A 20,750-nucleotide genomic window follows, 5' to 3' on the forward strand; every position below is an offset into this window, starting at 1 on the left:
GGTACAGAAAAGATACATGTGTTCCACCTACTTGGCTTTTCTCTTCTGGCAGTGGGGTATACAGGCAAGGTTCAGGTTAATCAAACCCACTTAGAGTAACATGGCCAAATTCCTTTCCAAAGGTATAAATACATATTCTTCAATAGCTTTATTCAATAGACTGATAATTTATTGCACAGTTCCTGGCACATTCACAGCCAGATGGATTTGCTCCTGGGTGTACTACAATGCGATAAGTGGATTTAAATGAAAGGTAGGGAGATTTATACTGAAGCCATGAATCACAATTGATAATTACTGAAAGCAAAAAGTTTCACACACATGTAATACCCAGAAAAACATAAATAACCAACAATTTCTGAACTCTGTTGGCTTTTCCTATGTTAAAACAGTAGTAGAGATGAGATTGCAAACAGGGGAGTAGCTGGATCAATGATGTCAGCATCACGTATCATCTCTGACTTCCTGTGATGTGGAGCAAATTAACCTATCTTCTTAGTACTTCATTTTCTTACCAATTAATAAACTGATTATAAAACCTTTAGCTAATATAAATTCTACTAGAAAGTGGCCTGTTTCCAGAATAAGCCAAGGACCCTAGCTATCTAAACCCAAAGACTTCTATTCTTCAAGCTTTTTAGCAATATCAGCATATATTTATAATATTGCAGTTAACTTTTTTAAGAGTAAGAAAGTAGTTAAGGTTTCAATGGTCATAAAGAAAGCAATGGCTATTTTCTGAGAAAGGCAAGACTTTTCTTTTTATGATAGTTTAACTCAAAAACTTTTGAAGTCCTTTTCTTTAAAGATTTTCATAATTTACCTTTGAGAGTAAGCATGAAAAATCTTGAAAATGAGTAAATATTGTTAATTTAAACACCTCCCTCCCTACTCCAGGAAGCCTCACAAAACTAGATGACAAACAAGTTGGAGGTATTTCATTCATTCATTCATTCAACAACAATTTAACGAGCACCTACTATATCTGACATGAGGCAGTGAACCAAAGCGTTCATAGAGCGCACACAACACCATCACTTAGTACCATGAAGGCAAGACTAGTCATAGTTAGATTTAGTGGTTTTGGTTATAAGGTAAATGAAGTTCAAAACAGTGATCATTTAAGTTTTATATTTGATTAAAGAATTTGAAATAATCGTTTATATCATTTAAGCATTTGTCTACAAATGATCTCCTCGCTAAAATGCTGAGAATTGCCACCTAGAGCCATTTTTGAAATAATGAAAACAAATCAGTAAAAAAAAAACCAAAAAAAAAAAAACCAGTGATTTGAGTGAAGAAATCTATTTTATTTAAAAAAAGTCACATACCTAAGATCAAAAAATTAAATGAAAAGTGTTCTTAAAAACTAGATTTTTAAATGTGTAGGGCATCTCCCAGCTATGTTGAAAACTTTTTCATTCAGCCTGTATTTAATTAGTGTTTACTAATAGAACATGGAAGATAGTATCTCTAGGAACTTCTTTTATTCCATCAATATACTGAGAGGAATGACTACCTATTTCAAGCAGTTATCATGAAGAAACCCTGTCAGAAAACTAAAATGAAGTGGCTCATGAAGTTGATACATAGGTTAAATAAAATACAAGAATTCTGCTCATACCCCTTCTTTCTCCTTGGATGGCAAAATCCATAAGAATCCCTGGATATGAAGGAGGGAAAACTGCTTTGGATATTTATGCACCTGGCTAGGCTAGTGAAAAAGGAACACAAACCTCATTGTTACTGGATGCTTCCAGATGGCCTTTCGTATATAACAAAGAGGGCTGCTAGTAACTTCAGAGTGTTTAGAATAAAATCCATTTATTCTCTTTTTGGGGTAATCTGAACATTGCCCTTCTCAGGACTTTCTGTTTCCCACATAAACTACCATTTGTGAACCACTTTATAGTTTGCAAAATGCTTTCACGTGTGATGTGTTGTTCAGTTAGAAGGCAGCAGAGTGAGGACTAAGAGAAACGGCTTTGGCACCAGAGAGATCAGGCTGTTTACCAGTCACTTACTAGATGTGTCCTATGTGCAAGCTGCTTGGTCACTTTAAACCTTTTTTCTCACTTGTAAATTGGGATAATAATGCCTACCTTGCAGTGAGGTAGAGGTTAGCTATGGTGCTGGTAAAGTGTGATTGTCAATGACAACCCGTTGCAGGGACACCAAAGGCCTCTCAATAGTCTGCTTCTCTTTATCAGGCTGGAGGAAGGGGTTCTATCCCATTACTTAAGAGTACATAATCCAAGCCTCTAGTTAAAGTAATGGTCTCTTCAAATCTTTGATCTGAACCATCTTCATAAAACGTTTCTTTAATTCATGACCAAAACAGACCTTTCTATATACTCTCAGATAGACAGCCCTTCTTTGGGAGCAAGATATAAAATTTAATTCTAGGTCCTTTTTAACCCTGAACTATGTTCCCTGAAGCAATCCATGTGCTGCCATGAGATTTTATTAGGTGGGCTTAAAACAGAGTCAGAAGGAGATTTTCTTACATAGTAGCTGTCCCCAGGAGACCTTCAGAGAGTCAGTTAAAGTTTTCTAATGTAGAATTTTTGAGATCCATAAGTACAGGAAAAATCTTGATGGCCTCTCTCCCTTACTGGTTCATTGATAATTCTCAAACATGGGGCTGGCACAACTAGAGTAAAATTCTGCAGAGTGTAAAGTGGTGGGTGTGGATGTTTTCGGAGCCAGTCAGTCTCTGGCAGCTGACTGAGTTACACTTGTGCTTTGCTGCCCACTTACATCTTCAGAGAGCAGCCTGGGTGGGGATGCTCATCAGATGTGCTCATTTAAGGACAAATCCATTTGAATATTATAACAACATTTGGCAAACTTCCTCTACCGAATGGTGAACCTGGCCCACTGCCTCTGAGAACTATTGCTTGGCTAGGAAACATGGGTCTTTTGATGTTCTTCACATGGTAGACCGTATTCAAGGCCTCCTGACTAAATCTGAGAGCCTTGCTCCTCAGTCATTTTCAAGCTCTTGGCCTGCACCAGTGGGTTACAGATGTGTGGTGCATCCTTTTGCAACATATGGCTATTTTCAATCATGTCTGGAGAATCCAGATGTCTTACTGAGATCCAGTGGTCACATGCTTCCGTAGGCAGAAGCAAATGTCTACTGAAGAAGTTCTACATGGAGAATTCTGCACTGTACTTAAAGCAACACTCTCTACTCCCTTAAGATGTCTGTAAGCCTTTCTGGGAATTAGGAGCAACAAAATCTATACAGGCAACACTACTTAACACTTACAGATCAACACACAAGTGAATACAAACAGGATATATAAAGACTTCAGGGTAATAGGACAACAGGGGATGTGGAAGGGAGTGATGGATCTACATTTTCTAAAGTGAGAGAGAAGAGCATCCCAGAGTGGAGAGAGAGCATGGATCAGGACATGGAGATGGGAAAGGACCAGCTTACTGACCCCTGATGTAGACAGCACAGAGCAATCAGAGCAGGAGGGACACTGCGGGTGAATGAGCAGCTGACTCACTTGGTCACAGAGACTGCCAAGATGCCAACCGAACCCCTGTTCATTCTGCTTTGGGGGAGAACAGAAGTTAATGGTGACCTTGGTGTTGGGGAGGAAAGAGAGGCCAAGGAGAATAAGTGTTACTAGCGGAGCTGACAATCAGAGGATGGATCGGGATTTTAATCTAGAGATATAAAAGTGGAAGAGTAGCATCCTAAACCAAGAAAATGAGATAAAGAAATGATGGGTGACAGCAATGATTTTAGACGCTTAAAAGACTGTTTTCTGAAAACAGCCTGAAGGAAAGGTGGCCTATTTTTATTGGTTCAGAAAGGAGATGAGAGCCATTTTCTCCAGGCCCACTGTGAGGCCCTGAAAACAAAGAGAAGAAAAAGGACAACTCATGAGATGTTGGGAGAGAACTAGAATTTAGTGACTGATAAAATGGGAAGTGAAGGGCAAAAGAAGAGAATTTTAAAATGATACTAGTGTCAGGGCCTGAGGAATGGGTCTAAAGGACAGTAATTAGAAAAGAAAGTAGATTCCTGGAGTGGAAGATGCTTTGGGCAGTGATGGAATATCCAAATGATTAAGGGTGTGTGTGTGTAAATTATAGACACACAGATTTACAAGGAAAGGCCTCTTTTCTTTAATGTTACATAACAGCTTACAACTTTAATTCAGCTACCTAATTTTTTATTAAGCAGGTATTTATGAAGGACCTATATGTGTGTAAGGTTTACAATACAACTATGTGTAATGGTTTAAACCTGTTTGCAACACTATGTAAAGAGTACATTTTCCTTTTTTACATTAATTTTCTATTGTTTGTAATTCTCGGGCCACTGATAGAGCAGTGCTTTCATCAGTGATAGATGTGCCATCAAGACATAATTTATAATCAAGTAATTTGTATTAGTATACTTGGATATCTCTTTTTTCTCTCAAATAGCATTTATGCATTTAAATGAAGCCAGTGAATAAGATGTCTTTTGGTTACAGCAGGTTTAAATTTCTATCCAGATCAGTCCCGATCAGAAACCATGCAGCTCCTGGAAAGGATACATGTCTACATGCACACTCTCTGCCTCACATGAGTTTTGGTCTTATGGCCATTGTGTTAGAACTACTATCAATAATATTGTGAATTCCTGCTTGTTTAGGGTTGAGAGGAAAAAGCAAACTACACACTTATTTTGCATAAAACAATGTGCAAGAATCCAGTGGCTGTAGCCTCTGTTCATCCTCAATTCAGGTGTGATGGAAAGCCACGGGGAGCTGACTTACACCCCTCTGCTAATCTCTTACATCATCTCCCTTCTCTCCTGCCACTGGTGTCTGAGGAGCTGCAGAGCCTCAGGCTATCAGCCATCTCAGAGTCAAGTTCACCTATAAGTACACCAAAAGGAAATCAAGTTTTAAAAACATGGCTGGATTCTTTCTTAACCATCAATATAAAGGAAGAAAAGCACAAGAAATGGATGTAGAAATCTTATTTCTTTATAACTATTAAGACCTGAAAACCTACTTTGAAGAAAACTAGTCATGGAAAAGAAAATAACTTTTTCACAGTGGTTAAAAAGTACCCAAAGAAATAAACAAACATATGAAAGCCTCTTAATATACCAAGGTATTACTATATTTATTTCTGACCTTTGGCTACTGAGAAAATAGGAAGGATGACAATTCTATAGCTATTCTATATAATGGCAGATGCTCCTCTTATTCAAGGAAACAAAATCCTTTTATGACATTTCACTAAATGTCTATCCAACCAAAGGGCATTTTATGTGTTCATTTTAGATAATCTTGTTCACCAGTCCTTATAACTATAAATAAGACCTTACCTTAAGCAGTCCACCTTGTGTGTGTGTTGAATATTTTCTTCAAGTGTTAATTTTATAGTACATGATGTAGTAGAGTGGGACAATTATATACAATTCTTCTATCAGTTCCATATTTATATTTCTCTTTCTAAAATATATTTAAATTAATGCAAAATTCTGTTAAGTGTACAATGTATATCCTCACTGCTGTTTTTTTCTTTTTTCACCATGGTACTATTACTGGTACCAAAATGGTCCCTCATGTCTTAAGTCTATATAGTACAATTCGTTCTCTACTATAGTATCATTTTCTTTTTGTGAACAGAAATTTGACTTTCACATAGCAATTTCCACCAAACTATAAAAGTGCTAATGATGCCCAATTTAGGACATAAACAATTTACTACTGTCCTCCTTTGAGCCTTTCTCTTTTTTAATTTCTCTAACTCATTACACAAAGAATATTCTTTCCTGTAATGCTATGGACAGGATTAATTTCATAATGGGTTACAAATTGATATTTTTTTGAACTGATGATGATATCAGACTTTTGGTTAACCTATCAGTTAAGAAGTATACTTTGTATGTGACACTTTTCTTGCTTGAGCAATAGACTCCAAATATCCTACTTTTACTTTGCTTTTCTCACTTTCCGTTCTACTTCTATTTAACTATATCTTCTTTATTTTTTTAATCAATCATCACATCTGATGCTATTTTTCTTATGCAATTAAGGTACTTCCTGGATACATTTTAATTCAGTAATTAGTTGTATTTGTATCACTTAATCCATAGTTTGCTTGATTACTTGTCTAAAGCACATATATTTATCAAATTGACTAACATTCACTGTGAATAAACCAAAGTCCAAATTGCAAGTGAACTTGTCTATAGCTTTGTGTAAGCATGGCACTAGACAAGACTGCCATTCTTTAACTCTGTTTCCTCTTCACTTATAGAGGAAGACTTGAAGACAATAAATGTGTTGTTTTAGCTTTGTAATTTTTTTTTGGTTATCCTTAAGGACTGACATTCACCCTTTAGGAAGAAAATTATAATTTCTTACTTTCTGGTTTCATACTTGATCTCTTTATTTTCTCCCAGTTTTCTTCTATCTTAAAAATCATAATTCATGAGTTATCTTTTGAACACACAGAGCTTAAGATAAATTTTCCTAAAGAGGATCTTGAGTAAAAGATGCCCAAGTTTAAGAAACAAAGAGAGCTTATAGCTTACTTTCATTGTCTTTCTAATTTTGGATATAAAGATGCTTTTGTTTATAAGTCTGTCCTTTAAGTAGTATGGAAAACTCTCAAAAAATTTCCTATTTAAAATGAAAGAAATTCAATTTCAGTTATACTATTTATTGAGAATTTCCTATGTCTAAGACATTATACCAAGTAAACTTATTTCACTTAAAGAATTTGCATCTAGCAGAGGAATCAGACTAATACCAGATGATGATGAAAATTAAGTACTAAGTTTCATACAAGTACCACCAAAAATTTGTAGGGAGAGGGCTGCCTAGGAGGAATCTGTGACTTTGCTAGAGAGAAAGGTGAAAAGAAGTAGGCATAAAGGATTGCGTAAAAGTAATGAACTTTGAGATGGACAGACAGAATAGCACAATGGTTAAGAGTATCGATATTTTCAGTTGAGTTTCCTGGGTTTAAATCCTGGCTCTGCCACAAGCCACCTGTCTAGCTTCCTTTCCTGTGTTTCTATTTGGGCTTCTCTGGTGGCTCAGATGGTAAAGAATCTGCATGCAATGAAGGAGACCTGTGTTCTATCCCTGGGTTAGGAAGATCCCCTGGAGAAGGGGATGGCTACCCACCCCAATATTCTTGCCTGGAGAATCCCTTGGGCAGAGGAGCCTGGGGAGTTACAGTCCACGGGGTCACAAAGAGTTGGACACAACTGAACAACTAACGCTTTCACACTTTAAAGATAGACAACATTTGACAAATGGAAATGAAGAAAGGGTATATATGCAACCAAGTAAAGAAAACAGCATTAGGTCAAAAGTGAGATATTCAGGAATAGAAAGTGCTTTTCTATGGAAACCACAGGTAATATTTCAGATATTACTCTTAAAAACTATTTTAAGCAAAGTTCCACTCATTATATGGTATTCAATGTAAAATTTTCTCCTAGCCTATAAGGTGCATTACTAGAGAAGCCAGAAAGGAAGTAAGTAGATTCGAGGCTATCAGTGGACATATCCTGATTGTGCCTCAGATGTTTCTGTAAACTTCTAATATGGTCTTTAAAGAAATAAACCTCACAGAACTGTTATTGTTTTAGAACACTTTTAATTCCATAAATAAATGGAAACATCTACAGCTAAAAACATGGAGATTCTAGATATCTAGGTATCTATTTCCTATCAGAGCTTAACTATATTTCCTTATTATTTTTGTCTCTAGCTAAAGTTCTCTGGCAACCGACATCAAGGGAGACCTCATGAGTTATGAAATCTAATCCAAAAAGATGATGGAGTCAAGGACAGTGGCACCTTTTTAAACTTTTTACTTGCGTCCTCCTGGTTTTTTACTTCCTTAAATCATTCACTACTCTATTCTACTTTACAATCACTGATATAATAGAAAAGTTACAGAGATTCAGCAAATGTTCCTGTGGCCTATTTCCAAGCAGCCCAACATTAATGGGGGAAGTAAAGGCAAAAGAGCTTTTTCTCTGACATGAGTTTCTAAACAATATAATTATGGTTCACTCTATGGCTATACACTTTAGGTGCTGCCACAAAAAAAGTCTCTGCTGCAGATGTGGCCACTGGCTGGTATCCCCAGCAATCTGAAACATGTTTGTTGTTTTAAACACACATGCGCACATATGTGTGTGCACGCGTGCACACACACACACACACACACAAAATACACACAAAATACACACAAAATACACACAAAATCTTCTTGTATTTCATAGAGTAGGATGAAGCTGGACACAAAGGTCAGGTATTCCAATATGGTTTCTTTCCATTAGCTCGTTCATAACCATGGTGGAAGTTTACACATTTGATTCATGTGAAGACTATTACCCTGTGTTACATTTCTGACTTCAGAATTATTTTTTTCAACAATGCTATTTTATATAAGCACAAAAAAATAAGCCCAAGCTGGACTACTGATGTTGGATAACTCCAAGAAGTATCTTCAATGTAGCTTCAAAAATTTACCTTCTCTCTAAATCTAGGTTTATTTCATGGGACAATTATAAGGTGTCTTTCAAGAAAGTAACTGAGAATAATGCCTCACATTTAATTGGGCATTTAGACTTGAGAAGTAATTCAGGCTAAGACTTTACCATAATACCATATCTATTGTCATAGATATCCATGACAATATAAAAGACCTTAAGAACTCCAGCATTTTGTTTGCTACACAGATCTAGGATGTAGCAAATAAAGTATTAACACTTCATGAGATAGCAGCTCAATTTTTACTAATTTCTGGCATGTACATTAAGCTATTTTGCAGGAAAAATGTAATAAATTGAAGTATAGTTTAACTCCCATTTCCCCAAACACTTAACCTCCTCTTACCATCTTTCCTAAAGTATTTCTTTGATCTTTGGAAAATCAGTGAAAAAAATCAGGACTTTGTGTGTTAATAAATGATATATTAATAGCATACTGGGATTCCCTTTCCTGATACTATTAGAGATTAATTATGGCTTTCCTAATCCAACCTTAGTATTAGACAGGTAAATTTTATTAGTTGAAATGAGCACCATAAATTCACAATGTAACTTATCTGGTACATTCCTTCTACTTTAGTTTGAAAATATGCTGTTCAGGGCTGAATGGCTCAAATATAATCAGGTTTTATTTTTAGAGAAGCAAACTCTATACTTGTATGTGACCCCATCAACAATTAACTATGTCCTAATGCAATTAATACAGCATATGAGTTCAGAATTGGGTAAATGAGAAGAGGAAGGGAGAATGAAACTCATTCACTCCCTTACGAGGTTCTGCAAAATAGCTTCCTTATTCCCACAATGTGACATTTCTCTTCCTTATTTCCAGCATAGTTAAGGTCAGTAGCCCTAAAAATCTTCTACACAGAGATTTACATGTTTCCCCTAAAAACACAAAGATGAGCTTGTGGTAAAAAAATAAATAAATAAAATAATGATGTCTCCTGCTAAATTGTAGTGTCAAGATGGAACAGTTACCAAGCAAAATTTTGAAGATTTAGTCACACTTCATGCTACCTTTCTATTCTTGTCTGCTTCACAGATTTGAGGATGGGGGTCACAGCTAGTTTATCCCTTTTGGCTAGAAAGCCTTTCCAGATGAGGTCATCATTTTCATTACTCTGTTTCTTTCTCTCTCACTAGAGTGTCTTTCTAAAGGCAACAGAGGACCTCTTTAGTGAAATATTGATGGCAGGGGATGCCTAGAATGATTAAAAGACACAAAGCTTTCCCATAGCACTTGTTCTTTTTTCTGTAAGGAGATGAGGTAATATATAATCTCCTTCCTATATTACTACCACAAGGGCAATTTGTGGGAGGAAGAGATGGATTTCTGGGAGTAAAATCCTATTGCATGGCCAGGGCTATTTTCAGAAGGGCTTATCTTCAATATCCTCATTTCAGAATTGGTCTCTTTGCTCAGAGCAGTAACTTGGGCAACACTGAGAACCCCTATCTTCAAGGCAGGATTGAAAGTTATTTACTTGTTGTTGGAATATCTGATGAAGAAAAAGGAAGATGCAAAAACAAGCGATTCTGCTAAAATAAGGCGATATATATGAATAAATGTCACATCCTTCCGCTATTTCCCATGTGGTTTGTGTCTCATACCTCTATTTACTCTTTTGCTCTGCTGTTTCTACCACTGGGCCGCCCACACGTGTAATCTAGACAGACAACTAGTTTGCTCATACATAATTAAATACTCTCTAGTGGCAGTAGATCTTTTTATCTTTGTAATACCTCAATACTTGCTTCAAGTAGGAACAGTTACAGAGAACCTTACCATGTGTCTGATTCTTTGTGACCCCGTGGACCATACCCCACCAGGCAGCTCTGTCCATAGAATTTTCCAGGGAAGAATACTGGAGTGGGCTGCCATTTCCTCTTTCAGGGGATCTTCCCAACCCAGGGATTGAACCTGCATCTCCTGTGGCTCCTGTACTGGCAGGCAGATTCTTTATCAATGCACCACCTGGGAAGGCTGAACCTTACTGTAGGACATGGAATTTGCCCTTGTCAAAGATATCACTACACATGTAAATTAGAAACTAATCATTACTTCCTTTCCGGATACAGTGCCAGCTTTGCCTTAGAGTTTATGTTGAAATATACATTTTTATGAAATATTTTTCACTGCAGTCAGAATCAATTTAAGAGTATCAAACATTGATTCCCAGTCCTCTCATACCTCAAAACCAAAGAGAGGGAGGAGCTGAAAAGCGTAATTGACAAAGACCTGGATTTTCTTACAGTTTAAGAGGCCAGTTGTATTTGTAAATTCCTGATTAAAAAACCTGACAATCGTCAGTGCCAGACTATTCCTGGACTTCTTCATCATATACTTTTCCCTAAAGTCTCTCAAAGAACTGAAAGGCTTCCAGAGATTAAAATAAACTTGACAATCATGTTGCAACTCAAACAGATCCTGATTCTTTTCGTCACTTTTTAATTCATTGCAGATGGTGTAAATGGGATGTTTACTGGCTGGCAGGTAATGAGTCTTGCTGTAGATAATAGTGATGGACGGCTCTCATGACTGTTGACAGCCCAGCATCTCAGCTGCTGTATATGGCTATCACCTATTGCTTGGTAGCACACACAATATTGTGATAGGATGCAAAGTCAAGTCCATTTCTCTCAATAGAAACGATTATTGGTACATCTGAATCTCACTAGTCACATATGAGTTGCACTGATTTCATCCTCACTGTCCACATGGGTAGACAGTCTAAGATGTGATCTAATGTCTACTGCTCAAAAAGGAAAATGTAATCTGTTTAAACATCCAAACACTCTTCTTCCCAGGTACTGCCATTCATCACAACTGTCAGTGCTTCTGTGGAAGAGTAATGACCCTCAGGCATAGGATAATGCTCCATAGGGACCTTATGAATGCCACTGCCAAGCACAGAAATTGATCGGTTTTCAGTGGAGCTGGTATGTGCATCATGAAAGACCTACACTTACTAAATTACAAGTGGCTGTTTACTCCTTATACAATAAAGCCTGGGTTAGGGAGCCACAGACCCTGCTGACTTTAATTGTCCCAAACATGTGAGCACTAGATTTGGGCCTGTCAGTGAGATAGATTTAAACAGCTTGAAACTGAAAGTTGGATCAGAGTCATTCAAAAATGCACTGGGAAATATCGTAGGTACTGTTGCCTTCCATTCTTTTTTTTTTCCCTTTTTTATCCTCTCCAGCTATGGAAGGTAACAACATCCCACTTTCCAATATAAACACAATTAAAAAAAAAACAGGGTAAGCATGCCTATGAAAACTTAATTCTTTGTTTACTTCCTGTGGGTTTCCCTCCATTTATGGATTGCTCATGCATTGTTTCTACAAAGTAGGATAAAGATGAACAGTTACACAGTATGAACTCGTGATTTTCAAAATATTTCCCAACAGCTCTATTTCCACATTCAACCTATATTGACCTTTTCCTTTAAATCCTCCCTACACTCCCAATCTCATCTACGTTTACTATCAAATCTCCTTGGGAGATAGGCTAACTTGTACTCTATAAACTATTCATACCTTGGTAAATGCTCTATTATTTGAAAGTTTTATTCCAAATATATCTCTTCCTCAGTTAATATACCTTTAATTTTTAATTTCTGTTCAATCTTTTTTTGCCAATAACTTCAACAGTATCAAACATTTAATGACTGTAGTTTATCTTTCAGTAAATAAGTTTTGGTAGTTCTGTTATATTACTAGTTCATGATATCTTTATGCTTTTCTTTTTTTTTAAGGGGGTAGAGATAGCCAAAACTGGAGGGAAAATAAAAGATATCCTTCAGAATGTCACATATATGTTAATTTACAAGACACTGGTTGGTCTTGCCTTGAAAATTGTTTTTCAATGTGTATGTGGTGAATGGCTCAACATAAATAAACAAAGGAAATGAAATCCTTTACTCATATCGGCTCATTCCATTTTAAGAAAATTTACTACATAGTGAATGGGTCCTTAGGAAATCATTACAGTTAGGTGACCTCTTTCTACTTGAGAGTTCTCTGTTCCTTTTGGTAGTTCAGTGTTATGCCCAACTTAACTATACTTTTTGTGTTCACAATTTTCTGATTATTAATATCTCTAATGATGGGACTCAGACATTTTCCTGGGAAGAAAGACTTACAATTAGAGAGATCTTAATAATTAATGAAATATACCAGTGAGATAATGAAATTGGAAGCTCTAGGTATACTGCCAGAGATGATGAAATCTTTCTGAGAATTAGGAATATGCTAGAAGACAAAAGATCAGATAGTGAACTGAGTTGAGTGACCTTTGATGTAAAGTGTCAGCTAGAAATGTCAATCCTGTTCAAGACTGGATACAAAGGGACTTTGTGTCACTGAGCAGAGAGGTATTAAGTTACCTGATTATCTTCTCTGGAAGAATGCATTATGGTTTAGACACTTTTATTATCTGAAAGATGTAGACAAATCAGGAAAGATTAACAACCAGTTTTATTAGGAGGTAGCAGAGGAACTAGTCTGAATAGCATTGGTTTTTAAAAGTTCTGTATTCTCTTCCCAGCTTTGATATGCTCTCACGTGGGAATAGTCATTCCTGAAATTTAGATAGGATAATTTATATTCTGTTCCCCAGAGAAAGGGCAGTTTGGGAACTGAAGCGGGGGAAGGGTTTAAAATAGCAGGAAGACCTGGGGCAGCAGAAGGGCAGGAAGTTCTATTATAAGATTTTCAACTTTAATTAAAACAACAAAACAACAACAACCATTTTGTTAAGCTTTCATTTAAATAAGCTCAGTACATTTAGTATGTGCAATATGTCTTTCATATTTAGTACCTAATTGTTTTTGGTACATGGAATAATATTATTCTATAATACTAAACTATTATGTGTGTGTTTCCCTGGAAATGTAATTTACAAGGTCATTCTAGAAACTTTGATTATGAAATTCAATATCACTTTCAGCTAGTTACCCTTAATTCTAGTGCAGCTTTCTCATCTCTTTACACACATCCTGAAGCTGTAACCTCTGGTTTTATAGGAACATCCCATTGGAAAAGGCTCCTGTTCCTTGCCTTCTGAATTATTTTCTAGATATATTTTCAAATACGATTGCATATCTTACCAATTAACACCAGTTATGAATATTACTGAGAAATGATTCATATAATTTTCTAGTTAATTAGTGAAAATAAGTTGTCCAGAAGCTAACAATAAATTACCATTTTTACACAGGCCATTATTCCTGGGTATCTTTATTATGATTTACCATTTATTAAAGGGTTTCTATTGGCTGACAAAGTATAATAGAGCTAAATTTCTTTCAAGGAATGAGGATGACTCACTAACATCCCAATACATTGTACTAATACCTATCCTAGGACTTCATCTTTTAATTCTATTGGGAAACACCTATAAACATAACATTCTTTCTTTTCTGATGTTCATTCAAATTACATTACATTTGTCCCTAAACACGGTAGTAATCTTCTCTGTAGACTACTTTGAGAGGTAGAGTGGTGAAGAATCAGGACATTTCAATTCACATTTAAAAGTAGCAGAAGAAGAGTTTAGATGACAAGTTATTTTAGGCAAGTTTTAGGAGAAGAGGCAGATTTATGATGACCCTTAGTAAAATAAGTCCAAGCTCTCAATCACTCCCTTACCTATTGAGGTGCTCAGTTGCTGGTGACTTTCTCAGTTACTTTAACGATCTTCTCCCCACCAAATAACTCTGTTTCATTTGCAAACATTGTTGGACTGTGTTCACATTTCCTTTTCCTCTTCCTTAAGGAAGAATGTTTTTAGGCCAAAATAATCCTTAAATAGACCAAAGTTGGGAATGCTATATATCATAAGTCAGTTTCAGCTCTCTTGGCTACTCAACGTAAGATATCGCAAAATCTCCATGAAGTAATATATTACACTGTCATGAGATTATTTCCTATCTTCAGTTTCAGAAATTTTCTTAACTATTAGTGGGAATTACTTCTCTTCTTGCTCCCCTACTCTTCATTATCTCTATACAGCAAAGACAGTGATTTCCTCAAATGTGAAATCAACTCCTGTTACATAAATCTCCAGTAGCTGCCCACCACCATGAGACTAAAATTCAAACTTCTCACTTTGAAGCCTGCATAATCTGGTTTCCAACTTCTTTTCTGATCACATCTCCAATATATTTCTCCTTATTCCCTGACCTTATTTCATAATTCACATGCCTAACTCACTTTGGGCTCAGAGTTTTTGCTGTTGCTATTCCAATTTCCTCCAGATCTTCCCATGACTGGTTTCTAACATCACTTGAGTCTCAGCCCGAGGCCATCTTTGTACACACTATATCTGTTAGGTTATACTCTTACTTTCTTCATTTCACTTATCAGTGTGTGCTAGTATGTCTACATATTTATTAACTATTTCCCCTAACTAGAATGTTCCATGAGGAAAGAAGACCTGTAAGTCCAGGTCACTATTATATTTCCAATGCCTAGAATAGTAGGGGCTCAATAAATATTTGCTGAATGAATGAGTAAAAGGGTGACCGAACAATAACAGAATGAATACTGGAGTGCGCTTTTCATCCCAATGGTTCTTTAAATGAACCTCAAATACTTAAGAAACAAAATGCACTTTCCTAGCACATTAGCATCAAAATTGCTAATTTTACTAATTAAAAGACTAGACCTCAATGTACATTAATGACTGGTACAAAATCATGTGACAAATAAGGATTTCACAATTCCGATCTCAAATTATGTCAGGTGAATTAGTACCAAAGTGTTTTTCTTAGAAGAAAGCGTAAACCAGGGGTAATTAATCTGAGGTCCAACATTAAGCTTTAGGTGGTCTGTGAATCCTCTGAAAAGGTATTATGTCATCTTTTGGGGAGAGGGTCCACAGCTTTCACCAAAATTTCAAAGGAAGTCATAAGTGGGAGGAGGCTAGGAATTCTTTCAAGCAACAGCATTGTAAAGCACTATGCTATCCCACCCCTTCCTCCATGATGTGCTATTCTGTTCTTTTGAATACAAAGTGCTAGGTAGCAAGTTTCAACCACTGCCTATTTGAGTGTTTTTTTCATACTCATTGTCTGTGTCTATTAGGTAAAGCTCACTTTGCCCTACAGCATTCTTACAGTTTTAAGACTGATACTTTTTGGAAAGAGATACATGCCTACATCCTCAATTCTGCTAAAATACCTTTGACCAGTTGGGATTCAATCTCATTTTCACCTGAATATGTTATATACAATCATTTTGAAATTCTCTGGCATTTATTAATTACAAAATTTGGGAAAAAATTTAATCCAAGTCCAAAAGGTTCAAATGAAATAACACTGGGGAAAAAATAACATAATAGCAAAATAAAACAAACAAAAAACTGGGTGTATTAAACCATATGAAATTGCTGTTTCTGTAAGTCAAAATGGTTGAATATTGGCAAAGTGAAATGGTTCAACTCGTGGGTTGTTAACTGCTATTGTTGTTAGAAAAATGATTCTTACTCTCCAATTCTCCCTTCCTGTAAACATTTCTACTCAGGTGAAATGCATTGTGGGTAACTGTTGCTAGGGGGTGGGGTTGAATTTGCCCATTATTTTAATTCATAATGCATAGGCTTTTTTAATTCTTACCATAGCAGGTACCTCCAAATGACAGAGAGCCTGGAGAACAGGTCTTTAAAAAACTAAATTCATAGAGGCTTATTTTTCTCATACCCAAATGCACTTTTAACTGGAAAAGTTTTAAATGGATGTCAAATCCATGGAGCAAACTCATGGGGACCATATTTGTTTCCTATTGTTGCTACAACTAAGTATCACAATGTTAATGTCTCAAACAAATCTGTTAGAGTTTTGGAGGTCAGAAATCCTTAAATCAAGGTGTCAGTGGATCGCATCTTTCTGGAGATTCTAAGACAGAATCCCTCTCCTTGTCTTTTCCAGCTTCTAGAGACAGGCTGCACCCCTTGGCTCATGGTCCCTTCCTCCATCTTCAAAACCAGCAGTCTAGCATCTTCAAATCGTTACCTACCGCTCTCTGATTCTGCTTTCTTTGTCATATGTCCTTCTCTGACTCTGACCCTCCTTCCTCCTTTCTTTTACAAAAACACCTGAGATTACTTTAGGCCTATCCAGAATCCAAGGTAATCTTCCAATTTCAAGATTCTAATTTACTCACATCTGCAAAGTCCCTCTTGCTATTTAAGGCAATCTATTCACAGGTTCTGAGGATTAGGACATGGGCCTCTTTAGGGAGGGCTTCCCTGGTGGCTCAGCAGTAAAAATCTGCTTATAATGCAGGAGACATAGGTGACACAGGTTTGATCCCTGGCTTGGGAAGAGTCCCTGGAAGAGGGCATGGCAACCCACTCCAATATTCTTGCCTGGAAAATCCAACGGACAGTAGAGTCTGGTGGGCTACAGTCCATGGGGTTGCAAAGAGTCAGACATGGCTGAAGTGACTAAGTACCCATGCCTGCTCTTTGGGGAACAGGTCGATTATTCTATTGCTGGGTTCAAAATATTCCAGGACTCAAATTGCAAGCAAGATAGTATCATATTTCTTTATAGCTGCATAGAAAATTTTACATATACCTGCTTATAATTTTTAAAGATACAGAAAGTTAACTCTCCAGCCTCACTTTTGGCACATGTGTATGGAAATCATAGTTTAAGTTTTGGTTTGCAGGGTCTTACAAACTAAACCTAGTTTCAGTTAATCCTACTTATATTCTAACTTGTCCTTTCGGCTGAATTCATACTGCTATCTCTAGCCAAAGAATTTTTAATACGGTAAGTTATAGTACCTTCTATTAACTCTAAAAACAGATTTTTTTTAACCAAGAACAAACCAGGACAGATTCCCACACTTGCCATCATATTTTTCTTGTGCCCTGCCTTCAGGCACTGTATACAATCTGTCTGAATAAGCTAACCAACATTTACAGATGTTAACACATGACTGCTGTTGTTCAGTTGCTGTGTTGTATCCGACCCTTTGTGACTCCACGGACTGCAGCACATCAGGCTTCCCTGTCTTTTACTATCTCCCAGAGTTTGCAGGTGTTAATGTATGATTCTACCATGAGAAATTTCCTCCCTCTGGTCCTTGCTTGGATAAACTTAACTCAGATGACTTCCTTCTTATCTCACCTAAAAGACCTGTCTCCCTGACCTGCATTTCGCCCATCCACTATCGCAGTGAGATAAACATTAGCCCTTAAACATTCCAGCCTCATCAGCACAGGCCCGTCATGACAGCATAATATCCTTGTCCTGCTAGAAACTATTCAGCATCCAGAGGACCATCTTTATGCTGATAACACTAAAATATAAAATAATGCCAACAGCTGGTGCTACAAATGGCTTTTAAAAACGATGTTCATTCACTAAAATTCCTCTTGCTACTTTTGACATGAAACACGCAGTCTCTAATTATTCTGATCAAGACGGTGAAATACAAAAACAAACTTTAATTGTGTTTAACAGATATTTAATCAGGACTCACTGAACTACAGATTAAAGCTGAAATTCATAAACCATAATTACCCGATTGTCGCAATCTTTTGGTCCACATTCTCCTTCCGTCTGGGCGTCTGGCACCTTGCCCCGAATTTCTTTTACTGTCTTCTCAGCTTCGTTACTGTTCATGTTTTCCAGCAGAGATTTAGCACAGATTACAAAATATCTGTTCTTGGCAACTTTCTTCATTAGCTTTTTTTCCCCCTTGCAAAAAAGTTTATTTTTTTTTTCCTACCAGAGTAGCTGGAACAGGCATACGTTTAGGGTGCTTTGGTGACACAAACTAATTATATAGTTATCAGGAGATAATAAGGCAGTGATAACGAGAGTTACTAGTGCTACCACATAGGTATCATGCAATTTCTCCAGGATGCCATGCGGTGTGTCCCAGTCACCATGCAATTACCTCATGTCATGACCTCATTGTTTTATGGAAAATGCTTATCTTACCCTAACAAAACCTTTTCTGCCACATTTGGTAAAAAAGTGTAACTCAAAGTTCTTATTTCCAGTACCACTTATTCCCAATAAGATGCTATCCTGCAAATTTAAGAGAAACACCTGTCCTCTCCTGAAAATTTGCTTATACATGGAGCAAATGGAGCAGTTCTGTTTTCTTCTGCTTTATTTAACCCAGGTGGGAGAAGTAACTACCAACAATACATACATCTTTCTCTTCTGTTTTTTCTTTTTCTTTTTAAAACAACAAAAAATCCCCCACAAACAAACAGAAAACACCAAAAGAAGAAAAAAAAGACCCAACCTCACCCTATTTACTTAGGATTCGTTTAGTCTGGCACTTCCCCCCTACTCTTCCCTTTCAAATCTCAGTCACTCACATTTGTTTTTTCCTTAGAATTATGGTGTAAATCATTCTTAACAAGCTAGCTTGAAACATGTCTCAGTAGAAACACATAACGCCACGTAATTGAAACATGGAACTGTGAGCTTGAAACTCTTTCTATTTTTTTGGACCTCTCTTCAGAAGGACATGCCGAGTTTCCCTCACAGTGCCATAACCCCTGTGTCACACAGTTAGGATCACATCACAGACCAAGGCAAGAGGATAAAGAGAAGGCACTGGCAAAAGAAGAGGTGGGTGGTTCCTTTATTCCCCCTAGTTGAGCAGACACCCCTATGAGGCAAGGATTGTAGTTACTACTTATTTATCTCAAGTCGATGGCTTGAAGTTTGACCTCACCAAGACCTCTGGATATGACATCCCACCTGAGAGTTCCAGTTTAAAACAGGATAGAGTGGCTTACTTTACAGCACAGATGAAAGCTGTTTCCAATTCTGCTTTTATTAGCCATCTCCCAGTCTGATCGCTTCCCATTCAGTTGTACACTTAACTCAAGTTGGGGTCAAAATCACCCCCAGATTCAGAAGGGCCAGAAAAATGCCATCCCATCCTAGAGCATTGTTCTTCAATCACACAGTTCCTCTAAATATAGTTGATGGCCTTTGAGATGCAAAATGCATCACCTAAATGTAGTAGAGGTCCCTTTCACTGCATTGCCAAATCTATTTAGCAGAATCTTCCTGGAATAATCTGTCCCTAGACCTGGGGATGCGCAGTGATTTTAAGCATTTTAAGCTAACGATAATGGTTAGTGCTGAGAACAGATGTACCTGGCTGTGATGTGATCTATTCCAGTAGGCTTTTACGAGCTGTTCATTCCTATTGACTTAGCATTTTATGTCTCTGCTTTTGCCTGGTGTGATGGTTATGTAGGGGTGTCGTGTGTGTATTTTCCTGATGTGTGATGGCAGCATGGGGGGCTGTGTGTATTTTTTCAGTGCAATGGCTACACAGGGTGTTGTGTGTGTGTTTGCCTGGAGTTATAGCTGCACGTGTTATTGTGTGACTCTCCCCCCACCCCCTGACTTGATGCCTGCTGGCAGGGTCCTATGTGAATCTTTTTCTTAGTGCGATGGTTGTACTCATTGCCCTGCTAATGATGGACATTTCTAGCGATTATCTATCTACAGGGTCCTGGGGAAAGAACTGCAGTAAAATCAATAAACGGTTCTAGACAGGGCCTTGTAAACATGAAATGACACCCCTGCATAAATGCCTTTTCCTACCATAGCATGTTAAATCCAAGTGCTGTTACCTTATTGGCATTGGGATAAAATTTCTATGGTCTCTCCATTTCTTCCATATATTGCAATCGTTTGGGGGAATTTGAGATTACTGCTGGTTGGAGGGCTTTTACACAGGAATCTGTCTAATGACATTTTTCACTACATTGTCCTACGCATCACCTCTTATACTCCATCCTGACTTGCTCTGGTATAATAGCTGATATTCTGAAAGTGAACATGCCTTTTATTTATTCCTGCAGTCTCACCAGGCCCTCCCCACATGCCCACTACATCACACACACACACACACACACACACACACACACACACGCGCGCACACAGAGCGCCCCCTCCTTTATTGCTCTCTAGTCTGTGTATCCCTCCTGTGTTCACCAAATGGAACTGACAAAGCAAAGAACCAATGAGGTTAAAGTCTTTTGAAATCCCTGGAATACAGATGAGCTGGGAGGCATCTGGAAACAAAACCAGACACTTGAAATCAAAGAGACAAGTAAATTACTATCCTAATCTAGGAAGAATAACTAAAGGTGTCAGTGGGGTTCCATTGATAGCACTTGGCCCTGAGCCAGAATGCCAAGGGTTCA

General features: G+C 37.3%; 1 protein-coding gene across 14 annotated transcripts in view; it reads right to left on the bottom strand.

The window, feature by feature from the left end:
• The window catches only part of ZBTB20 (zinc finger and BTB domain containing 20), an 858,187-nt gene that overhangs the window by 230,785 nt on the left and 606,652 nt on the right, over nucleotides 1–20,750 (bottom strand). The window lies entirely within an intron of this gene.

This window comes from Muntiacus reevesi, chromosome 8 (assembly GCF_963930625.1).
Source record: "Muntiacus reevesi chromosome 8, mMunRee1.1, whole genome shotgun sequence".
NCBI classification, from domain to species: Eukaryota; Metazoa; Chordata; class Mammalia; order Artiodactyla; family Cervidae; genus Muntiacus; species Muntiacus reevesi.